Source organism: Corvus moneduloides, chromosome 2 (genome assembly GCF_009650955.1).
Source record: "Corvus moneduloides isolate bCorMon1 chromosome 2, bCorMon1.pri, whole genome shotgun sequence".
In the NCBI taxonomy this organism is placed as follows: Eukaryota; Metazoa; Chordata; class Aves; order Passeriformes; family Corvidae; genus Corvus; species Corvus moneduloides.
Genome location: NC_045477.1, coordinates 89,155,133 through 89,173,340, shown reverse-complemented (window position 1 = coordinate 89,173,340; position 18,208 = coordinate 89,155,133). Strand labels below are relative to the sequence as shown.

At 40.2% G+C, this 18,208-nt stretch overlaps 1 protein-coding gene across 11 annotated transcripts in view; it reads right to left on the bottom strand.

Annotated features, from left to right (window-relative positions):
• OCA2 (OCA2 melanosomal transmembrane protein) overlaps positions 1 to 16,432 on the bottom strand; it is a 192,121-nt gene extending 175,689 nt beyond the window's left edge. For 2 of the 11 annotated variants that reach the window (XM_032100280.1, XM_032100284.1), the window contains exons 1-2: positions 15,950 to 16,212; positions 15,809 to 15,868 (exon numbers count right to left, since the gene is read on the bottom strand). The gene's annotated coding sequence lies outside the window, so the exon portion shown is untranslated. Of the gene's footprint in view, positions 1 to 15,808; positions 16,221 to 16,296; positions 16,319 to 16,415 lie in introns of those variants that run through there. The other 9 variants (XM_032100283.1, XM_032100288.1, XM_032100281.1 and 6 more) reach the window with 8 other exon arrangements.
• Between the last annotated feature and the right edge of the window lie 1,776 nt (positions 16,433 to 18,208).

Here is an 18,208-nt window from a genome sequence, read left to right as displayed (position 1 = left end):
AGACTGAGCCTACATTGAGTAAGCAAGGGTGAAAATGAAAACAGACACATTTATATCTTTCTTTTCTGGATTTGGTCACTCTGTTAGCACCCTCCAGCTGAACAGAGCTTTTTACCTTCCTCATTGCAAATGAACCTGCTTTTATATACATTCATACTTCTTAGATGCAAATGTTCATGCAAGAGAAGGAAACACAGCATCCTCAATGAAAACTGGTGTGCTGTTGAGGTCACTGGTTCATGTTATAGTCCTGAAAAATTCATTAACTCCTCTCTCAGCTTTAAAGCATTCTTACGAAACCAAGAAGCTGAAAACACTTAATATGGGATGTAGATTTGTGAAGCTGGCAGCTTTCTGGAGTGTTAAAGCTTATGAAAATCCAAATCCAAGCTAAAATGTATGGAATGTGAGCCTTGCCTTAGGGCTTTATCCAAAATACACTGAGGCTAGGGAGAGTCTTTCCTCTGACTTCACTCAGCTTTGGATCGAGCCTTTCAAAGATGTAAAACAGAGGCTTGAAATGCTTAGATTGTGGATGAGGTTTGGTTGCAAAAAGGAATTGTCCAAGTTCAAGACTCGAAGGGGAAGCCTCAGTGATGGAATCTCAGGGCCAGAAGGTCAAAATCACACTGAGAAATTGCACCCTTCGTGTTGGCAAGCTGACAGCATGAGCAGAGGAAATGTGAGAAGGGAAGAACACCAGAGCAGCCCCATGAGTATGAGTAGATGTGTTGAGACTGATATATTTCCACTTTCTGTGACTGTTCCCTGCCTATCACAGTTTTCCTCCTCCCTCACCCATGGCCAACACTCTTCTCATGTTGATGGGAATGTGATTATTTTATTTAGGTGAATTGTGAATTATTTTATTTAGGTATCCCTGCTTCAAATTTAGCACAGAAGCAGAACTTTAATACCACAGTAAATAGGGAGAGCAATAAAATCTCTGAAGTGCTCAAGCAATTTAAATGTTCCAGCAACTGGGGATTGCTTTAAGCATTTAAGGGGAGGGGGTGAAGCCACAGCCTAGCAGCTGCTGGAGATAGGATGGAATTTTCTATTCCCTGCTTTACATTTAAGTTTGTCTCAGGACTAAGGTATACCTTGTCTGCCAAATAACATTTTTCCATCAGATTTCATTCAGCAAAGCTATAAATTATTTTGGTACTTCAAGGAAATACATTATTGTAAGAACAGGAACAACCTCTGCTCATCAAAATGCTCAGCCTATGTGTGAGAGCACACCCGAGTGAGTTTTCCTGAAATGGGGAATGAGGGTGGCCTCTCTGTTCAGATTATCTGAAGCAAGCTGCCCCCAGCGAGTGATTGTGTTTGTTGGCGCTCACGGGAGACAGTGCGCTCCTGGGCAGAAAGTTCACTGCACACGAGCGTCATTAGCGAGCCCTTCTGCGAGTCATTTCAAGTCTCCAGAAGGTCTGCATTTCTGAAGCAGCTGCTTAAAGATCTGAGGGAAACTTGGCTGGAAGAACAGCCACATGATCCTCCAGCCCCTCGAGTATTTTTGGCTTTCAGACATTAAGTCCAACGTGACATGACAGCCTTACACAACCAAAACCTTACTATCAACCAGGAGAGTAAGTGACAGCTAAACAGAGAGGGGAAGGAGATGTGCACCCACCTTTCCCTTTCTTTATTTATTCTTATAAGCTTTTTAGCCTCTAACTGTTTGGGTGGAAGTAAAAACATCCCACGGTGCCCTGGCTGTGGCGCAGAGGAGCACACCAGCTGCCAGCAAGTTGTCCTGAGCATGTGTGAGCACTGTGAACATCTTGTATCAGGGCAGACCTACAGACACAGACAGCTCTGGGCTTTTGAAAAGGTTGGATGAGTTTGTTTTATCTCTAGCTCTAGCCCTCCATCATCACACTATCCCTTTAAAAATACCTATTGGAATATAGCCCCTGAAAAATATAATTTGCAGGTTATAGAGCTCAAGAGACGGCTGGAAGAAACTATTACCTTGCCGTGTGACAATTGGTGTCACTCTGCTCTTAGTCCCTATCCTTATATTCTGGAGATGATACTCTCTTCCCACTGTGGGACACAGGTGCAAATAAGGGGAAAGGAAATAAAACTGTAGGGCCTGACACTCACGCTAATGGCTTTACTCCTAACCATGCAGTTAGAGCTAGATACATTTGCACTTACTCTAAATCCTATTTGCACAGTCAAAGTGGTGTAAATGAATGCTAGAGTTGGTGGGAATAAGGATTACTATCTTCAAAGAGATAAAATGATCTCTCTAAAGTTCACAGAATACAGATTTTTCTTTATCTGATACAATTTGGAAATCTTACCCTAGCAGTGATAAGAAAGTGGAAGACAATGACTAGATAATTTTTTGCATCCCGAAGTCTTTAATTTAATCATGGATCACTCTTCAGGAGATTTAAAAATATTATGTACTTTTCAAAGATATGTATGAATCTCACATCAAACTATACTTTGATGTGAGATACTTGTCTCTTTTGCTTCATACACGATCATTGCTAGAGTATGGATAATTGTTAGACAAAATAGTCTTCTTTGGATTTATCAAAGTTCACAAAAATTTCCTCATAGCAGAAATAGTTCTGAGTTAACAGAGCAACAAAGAATTCTAAATAATTAACTTTTTCTGACAGCCAAGTAGTCAGTATTTTAAAACAAAATATCAGTTATTTGAAAGTAAATTGCATCTCTTTGATGCTTAGAATTGCAGCTCAACTGATGTATTGCTTAGTACCGTCCAAAATTCTTTGAAAGTGTTCATGAAATGTGTTGCACCCAAAATGATAAATCCTTTTTGTTTTGTTTTGGGGTTTTTTTTGTGGTACTTTAAAGGAGTCTGCAGGTAAACGCAGAATAATCTGATTACCAACAAAATTAATTAGTTTCTCATCTTTTCATTAAAGCCAAAAAGTTGGAGCTCTGGTTTAATTTCTAGAGCAGAGAATAATACGTGGCTAAACAAAACCAATACACGTGAAGAGGGGAAAAGCTGTCTACAATCTGTGAATGACTGATAAACATATGTAACTCATTTTTAAAAGAAAACATACCTTTGTTCCTTTCAAAATTTAAGGAAAAACAGTAACAACTGTTTAGCCCAAGTATTTCTGGAACCGGTGTGAGAAGTTTCTCTTTGAGAACGCAGACTCCTTTATTTAGGGTTACATGCCCCAAAATTCTTGAGATACCTTTGCTTAATGGTCAGAAATGTCATTTGAATTTTTATCGCTGTCAACTGTTTTTAAGGCAGCATCTGGGCCCATTCAGGGAAAATATCTCTGCAAACAGACCCATGCAAATAATAGGTCCAGGAACAAGGACTAAAGTCTATTTACAGAAAAAAAAAAAGAGAAAAAAAAAAAAAAGCTATATAGCAAAGAGCTGTGGCCCTGCAAAATGGCCCAGCATTTAACAGACAAAGCAGGGCTACAATCTCCTGCACTACAAAGCAAAAGGACAAATACAATTCTTGAAGGTGTAGGCGGGTAAGAATTGAGATTGGCTTTTTCCCTCCATTAAGAATTTGTTACCTACCAAGTGCTGGGTAAAGTTCCGGGCCTCCCCTTTTGGAATAGAATTTGGAAGGAGGGAGGCAGTATGGTAATAAAAACCTCCATGAAAATAATTCAAGGGCTAGAGAAATGCCATGCCACAAGAGAGATTGAAGGTGTTCCATCTGTTCCCATTTTGGAAAGAAAAAAAAAGAAGATGGAGCAATGACTCCTTTACTGGGCCACCTTCACAGAGACAAAATATCTGGTTCTAAAGGGCTCTTGAACTTAGTGGAAAAGGCATGACACAAAGAGAAGGCTGGAAGCTGAAGCCAAATAAATTCAAACAGGAGATACAGCCTGATTTTTATTACTTTTTTTTTTTAAGTCATCACACTGATTAAGTGCTGAAACAAACTACTGAGGACAGCAGCCTGGCAGTGTCTCCTGGACTGCAACTATCAGTGGGACATCTGCTTAGACAAGGCGTGAATCTCAGTCCAACACCTGGAAAACTGGCTGAAATGTGCACATGTGTGATAAGAATGTTAGAGACGGAGTCAAGATTCCCCCTCGAGCCCCAAAGGCTATGAAAGTCTAACTGTACAGATTTCCTTTCGGTTCACGATCTCAAATTCATTTGAGGTTAATTTTCCAGCTCAGGAAATAAATCAGTCTCAGTATCAACTGGAATTTGGTTTTTTTAGACCTTGGCTTTGCAGATTTTTGATAGCGATGAGGGAAAACAGAAATGGTTATCACAGTAGAGAAAAGTCGTTTCAAAAATCCTTGCGGTAATCTGTTCCTTTTGGACCTATAGAGCCTTAGGAGGCTTAGGTGAAAAAAAAAGCATCTAGTTATTGAGATTTTCTTTTTACGTTTTCATGTTTTAAAAGCAATGCTTTTGCCAGCAATTTTCATTGAATACTGTTATTTATAGAGCCACTCAGCAATGAAATAGGAAGCTGTAATCACACTCTACATGTTTCGGCAGCCCTTGAGATGGGCTGAATGTCTGAGAGGTACTGTATTCAGACTATCTTTTTTCCCTTTCTTAATAATAATAAAAAAAAAGATAATAGAAATCTGTCTTCAGAATTTCTCTATAAAAGGGGAGAACTCATTAGTTGAGAGACACACAAAATGCAGAGAGCTTATTATTCGTTTGTGATGAAGATACCAAGTTTAGCCAGACATTGTATTTCAATTGGATTTTCCAGCAGTAAAAGCAAAATGAACCCTCCAAGGGAGGAGAGGAATGACTCTGCTCTTTCGTTTTGAGCCCCTGTGGCCAGAAGGATGTCTCTGGGTCTTTGATCCCCATGATTTCAGCCCCAGTGGATCAGCTCGTTCACCCTCCCTGTAGAGGAGGAAGCCCTGCTGCTGCTGCTGCTGCTGCTGCTGCTGAATGCTGGTGTCCTGCAGCCTCCCCTCCCACCCCCAGGCTGATGAACCAGCAGAAATGCCTTCCAATAGGTCATGCCAGAGAGGGACTTAGTTATGTGCTCCTCTTGTCAGCCCAACTCTTGTTTCAAAACTGAAAGGCCTCAGGCCCTGTTTCTCTTGGGAAGCTGCTAAAAGGGACCCTTGTGCCCAAGGGGATTTCCCTGGGCTTGGTGGGACCCTCAGGCATAAGTGCCTGGGCAGCCTCTCTTGTCCAGGTGGGGTACCACCCAGCACCCACAGGTGCACAGATGCTGTACTGCAGCTCAAGTAGGGCCTGCCCAACAGCCTTGCAGAGGATGTCACTGACTCATGCTGTGGTTTTAATTCTCTGCGTGGCATAATAAGGGGTTCTAGAAAACCAACGTAGGGTGGCTTTTCTTCCACTCAGAGTATGGGTAAAAAGCTCATGGCAATCTGCTTTCTCATGTAACTTTAACGTCTTTTGCCCTTTCAAAGACATAGACAACGAGATCAAGTGTTCCCTCAGCAAGTTTGCAGATGGCACAAAGTTGAGCAGTGCAGGTAATGCAACAAAAGGAAGAGATGTCATCCGGGGGAACCTGGGCAAAGCTTGAGAAGTGGGCCGTAAGAACATCGTGAATTTCAACTAGTCCAAGTGTAAGGTGCTGCACCTAGATCCGAGCAGTCCCAGATGTGAGGACAGACTGCGAGAAGAAGTCATTGAGAGCAGCCCTGTAGAGAAGGACTTGCAGGTTCTGGTGGACAAAAAGCTGGACATGACCCAGCAATGTGCACTTGCAACCCAGAAAGCCAATTGTGTCCTGGGCTGCATCAAAATCAGCATGGCCAGCAGGGCAAGGGAGGTGATTCTGCCCCTCTGCTCTGCTCTGGTGTGATCCCAACTGGAGTGCTGTGCCCAGCTCTGGGGTACCCAGGACAAGACAGACATGGATGTGTTGAAGCAAGTCCAGAGGAAGCCACAAAAATGATCAGAGGAGCAGCTCTCCTCTGAAGACAGTCTGAAAAAGTTGGGGTTGTTCAGCCTGGAGAAGACTTTGGAGAGGCCTTATAGCACCTTCCGCTACTTAAAGGGAGGTTATAAAATGGAGAGGGACTTTTTACACATGATAGAGACAGGACAAGGGAGAATGGTTTTACACTAAAACCACTAAGCTTCATTGTGTTTTCCGCATGTGTGCAAATGAATTGGTTTGATATTATTTAATTTGGACTGTTTAGGTTAGTGAAGCTGAAGCATGTATGTCATGACAGAGTTGAGTCTCAAGCCCGCTTATGCTATAAACAATAAGGTAAGAAAGAGATGCAAAGAGGTGCTATGAGGAACAGGGAGAGGGAATGGAGAAAAAAGAGTGACTGCTGACATCCTCAATCATATAATCTTCAGTAAATGCAGGAGTTTCATCAGGATCTTATTGGACATGGCACTCAGGATGATTTCCTTACCACTTACCTTACCAAATACACTCTAGCACTTGAACAGCCAAGAAGAGGACCAAGTATGAAATCAGATGTACAGAAAATGTTAGCAGAATAGTGTATTCTCATTACATTAATGACCACACAACCTTTATAAAGATACACACTCTGACATTATAACCTTCACATACTGGGCACATATGGGTGATAGAATGTGGGTACACAACACCAAAGATGTCCCATGCTGGCTGGGAAGACATGACCAAGTGATGCACAAATTAGTACTTACCTGCTGAGAATTTCCTTGAAAACAGAAAAAGGAGTGTATGAGTGTCTTCTGATACACCAGCTCCCTGCTCAACATCAAACCAAGTTAGGTGTGATTGTATGTTAAGTTGTTCTAGTTTTTTGACGACCAGTTCCATTTAGATTATTGAGAGACTTTCTGGCCTCTAGCTAAAGCATCCAGTGCCACTGCAAAGGAAAGTTTGCCTGGTTTCAGGGTTTCAGAGACTTTGGTATTTAATCAGGAGTTGAAACCTCAACTGCATTTGAGTGCATCACAAACAGAGAGTGTAACACAGAAGCAAAAAACTGATGTCAACAAGGCCAAAGAGAGATATTAGACAACTGACCTAGTAAGAAGAGAAGTACACCATTTGTTCTGGGCTGGAAAAACACCAGGGGGAGTCAGGAACAGAAGCACATTACAATATCTCATATATCACATTGCACCGGCTTTATTGTTCCAAATAGTAATAAAAGAAGACAAAAGTACTCCCTGAGCCATCTGTGACTACATCTGTGTTGGTAATTGGTGTGGCACAGTAGGAATGAATCTGTAGGGTGAAGGACTGGTGCTGAAGACCTAAATTGTACACTATTTACGTCTCAGAAGGCTTTAATGTAGACTGGCCCTTGTGTGGTCTCATGGACCCAGCAGCAGTGAGAGCACATCTCTTGGTTAAATCTCAGCTGAAAGTAAAGTTTGTGCACTGTGATACTGTTCCCCTACACAAATTAAAGCACAGCACAGGGAGGTGCTGTGGAGGTTTGGTTCAGACACACACTTCTAATCCACCTTCCAGTGTGCCCAGCAGGACTGGAACTGGCATCCACGAGTAGTCATAGAAAATGGAGGAAAGGAAAATGTGTGAAAAATTAGCACCCACATCCCAAAGAGAAAAATCTACAAAGACAAACTTGCAACTATAGATACCACTAGTTAAGAACTCCTGAATAACTGTCCTCAAGGATGGATTGAGACAAGTCATCCTGTCCAACCTGGCAGATCCAGATAGAAGTGCCATGGATGGTGTGAAAAAGTTCACTGCTTAGTGGGTTTGGGGAGCTAACAAGGACAATGCACAAAAAACATGAAGGATAAAAAAAAGAAAATTCTTTACTACATGGTACTTTGAAAAAACCCACATTAGATTATTCATTGATATCAAAGCCCATAATGTTCGTTGAAATTACTCAGATTCCTCCTTGAGAAGAAGATGTTACAGCATTGTACAACACTCAGGAGGAAAGGAATGCTCCCTAACAGCCTGACATGAAATGCTAACACATCACAGGTCACCAAGGTTACAGCCATAGAGCAAAAGCCCTTAGATTCTTGAATAAGAGTTCTAACTGTAAGTGGTTGTGTGTGATTGTTATATCTATTTTTTTTCAAAGATGCTTCTCTGAGTCTAAATTCACATTTTCTTGTTTTAAACTCCATTCATTTTCTGTTTTTTTATTTTTACTCAGCTAGGAAAATTGCTTGGAGGCAGGCAGAAGCATGATACACTAGCTGCTGCCCAAACTTGCATATGAACTTAAAAGCCTGCAGCTGAACAAAACAACAAATACACAATGACACAAGAAACTCTCCTTTCATTCCTTTCCTCCATTGAAATAGTTGCAAAAATATTTCTACTCCAGAACATGTACATTAGATTGGAAGACAGTCATTAGGATACGTGATCTGTGAGGATGCAGTGTGTGGAGGAAGAACCATAGCACTGCTGCCAAAATGCAGGAAGATTAAAGTTAAGGCTCTACTCAGCAAATCTGCTCATAGACATCTAAGGCCATACTTAGGGACTGACCATCCCAGAATAGCTCAGAGCTACATCCCCTCTGCCCTAAATCTCATGTCCTGCCTTCCCCAGTCTACAAAGTCTTGTAGCTCCTGACCAGGTAGCTTTGTTCTCTGCAGTCCCTGTTGGACTTCCAGGGCAAGAACATGTCCAAACACCTGCTGAACCCGTGAAAATACCAACTATCCACAACTTCCTGCTGCAAGGAGCTCCTGACCCATGACACTTCATTGTAAGTGGTATTTTATTAGAATAAGGTTTTTCCTAGACAACTGCAAATATTCTGGTTAAAAACAAACTGAAAGAAAGACTCTAAAGTATCAGGAAGACCAAGGGTTCATTGGAAATACAGGGAAGCTGGGTTAAAATCTCTGGTCTAAAACTAGATTTGTGTTTGAATGTCCCACCAGACCAGCATTTGACTTGATGTTGGATAGTCTACTGCTAATACGTACCAGTACAAGCTGTTTGAGCTATACCAGTTTCTGCAAACTGGTTGACCATACCATTTCTGTTTATGTCTTGGTTCAGAGAAAAGGACACTTGTCAGCCTGTGGTTATGGCACTAATTTCCTGTGGGTAAGATGAAGCTTGAAATTTCTTTCTTCCCTGTTTGTGTATCTCAAGGCCTAGCTCAGCACAACCACCAGACTGTCCTTCAGGGAATCTTCATGGTGCCTCCTATTTCTGAATTCTTTATTTCATCTCGACACCAATGGCAAATGTTTCTGAAGTGTCACAGTGTCTGAGGACCAGGAACCTAATCCCCTGTCTCAAAGGGTTTAGGCAGAAACACGTGTCTCCTTATCAATTCACAAGGTCAGTTTTCAAAGCTAATACAGGTTCTTATTTTATCAAGAAACTCCTGAAAAATGTATTCTTCACCCCATCTCCACAAGCCCCCACGTGAAACTATACCACAGGCATGCCAGGCAAGGGCCAGACACCATCACACGCGAGAACAGTCAGAGCACTTGGCTGACTGATGCTCACCCCCCTCAGCTGACCAGCCAGACTGTTATGTAAAATTCCTCAGAGAGCAGCGAGGCATTCCTGGTCAGACACCAACAGTGTGAGGAGAAGCTGGATGCAATAGCTGCTGTGGGAGGATGTGGGAATCTACAAACAGACCCCTACTTCCCCACATGCTTACTGAAACCTCCCCTGGTTCCCTGTCCTGCCAGAGCCTCCCTCAGGCTGCTGCATGAAGAGCCATTTGTGGGCAGTGAGTTTGTCCAGCTCAGATAAAAGATAACTGTCCACCGCTGGCTATAGTTGAGCACTTTCTTTTCTGTGCTTCTGAGCTTCTTCGTGTAACACTCCAGGAAAAAGAATTTAAATGAGAAATTATATCTGCTGAGTGATACACAGGTTTCTATATTAAACTAGCCCCATTCAGTGCACTACGAAATTTTAAAGTGAAGCAAGGGCATACAAGCACAAGACTGCCAAATTTGAAAAAAAAAAAAAAAAAAAAAAAAGGTATTAGCAGTTATAAAAGCGAGTATAAAACACCAGCACAAAAAAAAAAAAAAAAAAGAAACAAAAAAACTAAGGGGCTCTTTCTTTCAACAGATTTTAAGAGGCTGAGCCTATTGTTGAAAAAATCAGGTCCTTGACCATGTTTGAGGATATTTAAGGCTCTCCCAATAAATTTTCATGTGCCTATTAGAGAATGTGTTCAGCTGCCTCATTTTTTACAGAAGCGCTACTGAAGTGTCTCTGGCTTTCCCTACCTCGCCAGTTTTCAGAAGCTTTAGCTTTGAGGCACTCAGCTGTCTATCCATATATATTCCAAGGCTAATTTGTGGGTTTTTTTCCAACTGCAGTGATATTTGTATTCAAAGATCTGTAATTAACCCCTGGCCATTCACAACTGGCAGATAAAATTCTACCTGCTACTGGCGAGACAGAGCAAGAAAGATTAATTACCCAATAAGGAAATTAGAAGATAATTAACAGAGATTTGCAAAGATACATTTTGTCCTTGAAAAGGTAAAAGAAAACGTATTGCTGGAGCTACCAAACAGGTAGAAACCATTTTTGCTCTAAACAGCCCCTTAACCACAAATCTTCCTGTATTCATTTCTAAATACAAATGGCAAATATTCAGAAGTGCTTTGAGTGAACATTACTGATGATGAACATTGCTGATGATAAGCGATACTGCTTTGACAAATATTTCTGCCTCCAGAGCTCTGATTAGACTGATCAAAGCAAATTTCTAAATTACTCATGTATCATGAGATCTCCACAGTTTTGTGGAATTTATGGCACCTGAATTGTACAAGGAACTAAAACTAGAGATCAAAATTAACAGACACAGCTTGTAAAGATAAAGCACTAGAGACAGGCATGCAAACACTAAAATGGCTCCTTCATAATCATACAATTATTGGATGCTGTCTCTACAGATGAAGAAATATTGCCTTAATTATGCTTATGCCTACAGACTATGATTAATGTCTGATTTAAGAGAGGCTGTAGTTTAAGAGCAGTAGTAGTTTGTCAGCTAGATCCTGAACAGTTGCATCATCTCTCCAATTTATACGTAGTGTATCTTTTGGCATTTTTCACCTTGTACCTGCTCTGTTACCAAGAAAATGGAAAAATCTCAAATATTTCTTATGCTTGTGTTATGAACTAAATATAGTTTTCACAAAGCAGTTTACCCAATACAGCTGTTCTGATCAAAAAGCAAATTGCAAACTTATAAAACTAAAGTCATAACAAAAATGCATTTCTAGGATAAGCAATTACAAAATGCTGTATTTCTTTACTTCTCTGAAAGAGAACCTCTTTCAGAGGAAACATCACCCATAAATGCCCTTTGAGGGTGTTCAAGAAAGACTGGTGCCAAATGTCACACTTATATTTCTGCTTTGATTTAGTTTCACACAAACCAGTAAACTTCCCAGCACCCCCACTAAAGCAGCTCCCTCATGGTGCAGCTGGAACTGCTCTTCGCTGCACTCACCCTGCTGCTGCTCCTCGCAGAGCACAAAATACATCCCAGCTGTGTCTCTCACCCTATGAGACAGCTGCTTCCCTGCACAGTAATTAACAAATCCATGATAATAACAAATCCACAAATCCAAAAGTCGCATAACTGTATTGGCTTGTTGACACTGGACTGGGATGAAAATGTATATTTCAAGTCCTCCTGGTCTCAGATAAAAAAATAAGATTTTTAACAAATTATCACATGAACAATAGGAAAGAAAGTATTACACAATTTGATTCAAAGCCTGAGAGCAGAGCAAGTCTCTGGTTTTGGGTCAACCTGGGAGCACCCCAGCATGAGCAAGTCCCTCTCCTTTATACTTGACTAAACATTTCTCAGGAGTCATTATATCAGCTGGGGAAAAGCAATGGCAGCACTTCTAATCCTGCTAGAAAAGAGTGCCCTGTAGGCCGCCTCTGTGAGGCTGCTGAGAACTGCAGCCCAGCTGTGGCATTAGCTGAATGAGGCTCTACCTCATTTCCCAAATCCAAATCTCTGGTGGCTCAGCTGCAAGCTGCAGCACCACAGCAATATCAACAGAAAGCAGGTTTATTGGGTCTGAGCAGAATTCAATAGCTGGGAACCAGTGGGGGAACAAAAAACAAAACAAAAACAAAAGGAAACCATCCCTGCTGTCCCTTTGTGTGAAGCAACCAGAAAGACCATAGACCAGTCTATTAAAAAAGAATAATCAGTGCTGTTGTCAATTTAGAAGTTGCAAGTTGTAAGACTCATTATTCCAAGATTCTTTATTTAATTAGAAAAGGAATGTAGCAGATGCGTTCTCTATGTTACATTAAACTAATAATTGAAATGATATGTGTAAAGGAGGTGAAGTTTTCTGCTACAAGCACTTGATGTCAGAGGAGAGAAATGGTTAGAGGAGACTTCAAGCGTGGCATCCACAGAGTGTGCTGGCAGTGCTATAGATCAAATAAATGCAACAATAATTACCCCTCCCAAAAGAGTAAAAATTTGCATGAGTTTATGCAAATTCGCAAAGGCAATGAGCATCAAATGAGACCTCTACAGTGCTGAGCCAACTGACGCTGCAAGCCTCTGAAGTGACATATCACCATGAAAGAAGATAAGGCCATCTGCTGTCAAGGGGTGGAGGGGGAGAGGGGTGGTGGAGATGGCTAAGGAATGGCAAGCATACTAAAAAAACCTGTGGAGGACAGATGTCTCCATGCCCTCCTTTGTCCTGTGTCATGTACCTAAGGAGAGGCTTTTATGAAACTTCAATAGCCCCCCTGGACCTTTTGCACTTTCAGATGCTCCATTTTAAAAGCCACCTTCTCTGACGGAGAAGTCCAGAGCCCCAGAAATCCCCACTGTGGCGGTTGCTACCAATTATCAAGGACTCCTCTTCAGTACCTGTTTTATTCTTATATATAGCACAGACCTGGTACATAAACCCATTGAATGCTGCAGAAGGATTTTTGCCAGCCTACAACTTCTTTTGATTGGTGCCATGAAGATGCTTTCGAAACAAGCTGATGCGTGCAAGAAAAAGTCATTCATCAGCAGAAGATACTGTACCCTGCATGGAAGCATCCATTCGTTTGCTGAACAGGAACACAACTTTTATTTCATTCCAGGCTATCTTTACTCATTGAAAAAGACACCCCTTTCTCTGCTCTCTTTGATAGAAGAATGATGGGTGCAGTCATATTTCTGCAAGACATGCAATTTTTTCAACAAGGCCACCGGATCAGGGCTAAAGCATGGAAAACATAAAAACCCAGATGTTGGTTTATGGCTGAATACATTTTTATGGTCAACATATCTTAGACTGAATGGATGGTTTTGACAACAACTATGGAGCTTTTTTACTCGACACTGAACAGTTTTTCTTTTTTCAGGCAAATTAAAATATCAGTGCGTTCACTCCTCTTTTCTGTTTGATCTGTTCCTAACTGGACACAGAGATTTTAAAGCAACTGATGATCCTGCAGTGACCACATTAAAAAAAGTAAACATCTGCCAACCATTACCACAAAGCTTTCTGAGGCTTCTGAGATAATGTTCAACTTGTCCCTGCTCAGAGCAATGACGCATAGAGTGTGCCTGTTGGAAACAGCAGGGTTATTGCAGTATTCTGTCTCCTTTGCCCAAAAATTGTAGAAAAGCTCATCTAACCTTTGCCACACAGATTTCAGCAATTTTCTTTTCTAAGTAGGACAGGCTGACAGGGTTTTGTAAAGCTCTTACAGAAGAAACCAGGTCATCACTGTATTGATAGGCAAACTTCATTGCACTATCAACACATGTCAAGAACAATATTAACTCTTGTCTCAGTTCCAATTTTCCCCCTTTGTTTTTAATTGAATGAAATAAGCAGAAATTAATACAGTTCCTACCTTTTTGCTAAAAAATATACTGGCTATGTGGCTATTCTAAAAAAATGTACAAAAGTAATTTAGCAAAATCCCAGCAGTTTAATCTCTTATGTGAAAGAGCAATGGCCAAATCTTAACAATATGAGCCTGAAGGCTTTCTGCTGTAACAGGATTTAGCAATAACTTTTAATTGGCAGTTCAAAGTTAATCCACAAGGGAAAATGTGATCTGGCAAAAGCACTCACTCACAGACTGAAAAAAAAAAAAGAAAAAAAAACCAACCCACAACTGTGGGATTTTTTTCCTTAGTAATTTTGCAGCTATTGTTATTGGGAGGCATTATAGAAATAATTGCTGCCTTGTCTCAGTCTAACAAGGCTCTTCTTCTGTGACACATTTTATTCCTTCTGTACTTAATTTCTCTACCAATGAAAAAGAGGGCAAAAGTTTAATTTTTTCAGTTCTCATAGTGTATATATATATATATATATTTATAGATATATATAGCTTTATTTAACATACCTTCTGAAGGAAAAATCATAAACAAATCCCTTAGACTAATATTCTTCTCTTCCTTTTTTCTCCCTTGACATCAGGCCACAAGCCTGAATTTTTTTTGTTTCTACTCAAACAGCATCTAAAATGTTTGCAGTGAGGAACCACTTCTCCTCCTACATTTAGCCTAGCAAAAGCCCATAACAGACAACTTTTCTGGATCGTACTCACTGGGATCTGTTCAGCTCTAAATTTCAGCAATTCTGCCATCCGTGGTTTGTCTTCTTCATTCCAGTGAAGTTTCAGACTAACTCATGGTGTCCTTCTTAACAAAGACAACATAAGGGCGCCTCAAGAGAGAACTGTTGAGGTCCAAACCAGCCTCCCACCATTCGACCAAATTCTGCATTGGAAGCTGAGCTTTTGGCAGCTTATGGCAGTTGCCCTCATGGAAATACTAGGAATTCTGATGGCAGCATGTGAGAAGACCAACTATTTTTGTGAGAGTTCAGAAAGCAAATAAGTGTCTGTGTTCCATCTATGACTGTATTAAGAAATACAGAATGTTTCCTACATGTTAGCTGAACAACTCTCGAAAGTTGCAGCTCTTCAACATCTATTTCATATGAGTTATAGATTTTATTTTGAAAAAATATACATACAAACATTCCCCATAAAATAGTTTATAACTACATTTAAGTGACTGATCCCCTGACTTCTCACCTTAAGTTTCATTGAAAAGCAAACATCCACAGCTAATTTGTAAAACCTCAAGCTCTGGGGAAGTAGGGCAGTTTTACCCTCTTACACTTTCAGCCAAAGCAGGGCTGAGCAGAACAGACCAGCCCATTGTTGGTCTGCAGACTGCTCCCTTGCTGGCAAACTACTTCAGCAAGGTGACTGGAAAAATCACAACAGCTTGTCACAAATACAGCCAACATGAGTAAAATCCATGAAAAGGAATACTTCAGAAAAGTGATTCAATTTTTATTAAGTCATTGTACCTGAGAGATGCATTCATCCACATCAATGTGTTATCTCCAAACACAGATCTAAATAAAGTTTTTAAACATGAAGCTTCATGTTTTACAGAACATCTAGTCCAAAAACTAAGCCTGAACTTCTTCTCTTATACATAAATTGAGTAGGAAGGGTAACAATGATATATATGAACAATAGCAAGAAGTTTGAGTCCCTAAAGAATCTGCTATCTAAAATAAATTAAAACAATCTTTTAAATATTAAATATCCTAGGAAAGGTTAATTTTTGAGACAATGTAAAGGTGAATAGGAACACAACTAAAACAAATTTGAATATAACATATACTCCATGTGTCTCATGGATGTTTTAAAATACTGAACACTAAGGTACACATAAATCCTGTCCAGAGACCCTGCACTAATTGCAAAGTTTGATCAACTTTTAACATGAAATATTTCATTGCACATATTAACAGTTATCCTCACAAAATAACAGAACTGCATTAAACTAGTCTAGGAAACATTTCATGTAGAAAAATTGCATTTTACCTGCTCTTCTGAAGAATTCTTGAAGAGTTTCTTTTGTTTGGAAAGAAAAACCTAAAAAAACTAAAAAAAAAAAAAAAAGATGCACAGATGTCAAAAATAAAAGACTTGGTTCAGCTGAGGGAGGAGGGAGATGCCCCTCACTTTCTGAAAAGAGAGTTTATTTGAGTAAATGACTTTGTCACTGTGGAATCCATCTCAGTTCTTTGTAGTAAGCGTCTCTGGATGGGGAGAGAGTGACATTGCATTCTCTGCACACTCATAAATGAAGCAGGAATTCCCAGATTTGCCATCATGTGATTTCAGTGAGGAACTAGAACTCGACTTTCTCCCAGCACCCGTTACTCTCTGCCCAAACACAGCTCTTCCAAAGCCTGAGATGGCCGTAACAAGTGGCAAAGAGAGAAAGAGCACACAAATCACATTAGCTTCACTGAGCAGACACTAAGACACTTTAGACAGGAAGCAGGAGGAGAACAGAGCAGACGTACCATTATTAGACTGCCACAGAAGTTATAAAAGAACAGATTTAGCAATTCACACTAGGAAAAACTGGGCATATTGGGGAGGGGTGGGGTGGTGGGGTGAGATTTAAGGGAGGGAAATTCACCTTTTCAGCCATCAGAAATTACTAACAAGATTATCCTGACAATCACTCATCCTCGTTCTTTATACCGGAATTTCAAAGGTTTACAAATGCCACTGCAGTACTCAGTGGTATGATAATTAAGCACTACATCAGGCAAACTCTTTGTGCCTCTATCAGACAAAAACAGATAAAAGATAACATAATCTACACTCTACATATAGTATATGCCAACTGGAGAAACAGATGCTACATTAATTTCATGGCTACAAGCAAAATAGCTCAAAGGAAAATAATGCAACATTTATTCTTCACAAAGAGAATTATGCTATTGACATTTTGCCCTGAACAACTGCATGTTATTAAACAGCAAGGATGGTTTCTGCTAGCTGAGCCTTCCTAAAGAAGCAATTGTTACTGAAATATGAGTAACCATTTTTGACCTTCTAATACTGAAATATGAGATGAACACTTCCAGCTCCCTCAGGATTATCCATAAGGTCATCAGTAGTTATCTCCAATGTTCTCATTTAATGAGCATCATGCATGTACATCCATGGCTTGTCTCCCTTGCTTCTGGGGAGAGCCGCTTACTACAGGAGTCTGATGAAAGAGTGCGATAAGGTGGACCATTGTGCATTTTCTGTTAAAGAGTTCCATTTGTGCTGGAGGTAGTTAATCCTCCAAAAGTGTGTTTTTCAAAGCTTTTTTTCCTTCTGTTTTATTTTTTTCCCATGGGCTGTAGAGTACATGCAATAGATGCTCTTTTATCGTAAAACAGGTTCCAGTTTAATCTGATTGTCTACAAACAACAAGGTGACAATAACTTAAGATATAGGAATTTATTTACACTCCTGTAACTCAAGAAGTACCTGTTCATGTTTTGTGAAAGCAAATCAATTTATACCTATCTCCATTATCACAGTTCAACAACCCCCTGACTGCAGTAGTGTGGCAATAAATCTGCCAGCATGAGAAAGATCTTTTTAATCACAGAAAATATATATTCCATGAAAACATTAATTTACAGGTGTCCTCCCATCCAATTTTATGCATACAAGTAAAACCAGTTCTTCTTTCAAAGATTCTTCTGATACAAAGAAAAAAAAGCCATGGTTGAGGACCCCAGAGCTGGAGATGCTGTAAAAACACAGAAAAAGATGAAGCGTCCCTCTTCACAGATCATGTGAAATGCATGAAATGCAAGAAGATAGCACAGTAAGGAGCAAGTAAGACATCACTGATTGGTATAGTAATTGTAGGATTTCCAGACGGCACACATCAAAGGGATACAGATCGTTCTATTTGCTGTGAGAGTTCACCAAACAGCCATCACCCCACGTAACCCACACTCCATTAAGACTTGTGCTACATCACTGAGTTAGCCATGATAACAGTGGAAGGCCAGGCAGAAGTCCAGAGAATTAGTTAGAGGATGCCACACACACAATGGAGCTGGCAGAAAAACTCTAATTTAGTGGCAGGTTATTGGCATGTGCAATACTGTGGCCTTTACTATGCTCGTAGTAAACATTTGTGATAATTCTCATTCATTCCAGGAATACACTGGAATTGTGAAAGCCAGGGACACAGTGTTGTTAGATGTCCTTATATTGCTAGAAAAAATTTTTTTTCTTCTCTAATTCTATTTGTAAATTTAAGGAAAAAAGCAAAGAAGCATTATATATTCATACTATACAAAATGGTGCTTGCTGCTGATGTCCCAAATGGAAGGAACATCATGCCTTGCACTTGCAGAATATGCAATGGGAAAAAAAAGATGCAAAAATTACTAGTTAATTATAAAATCACATCTA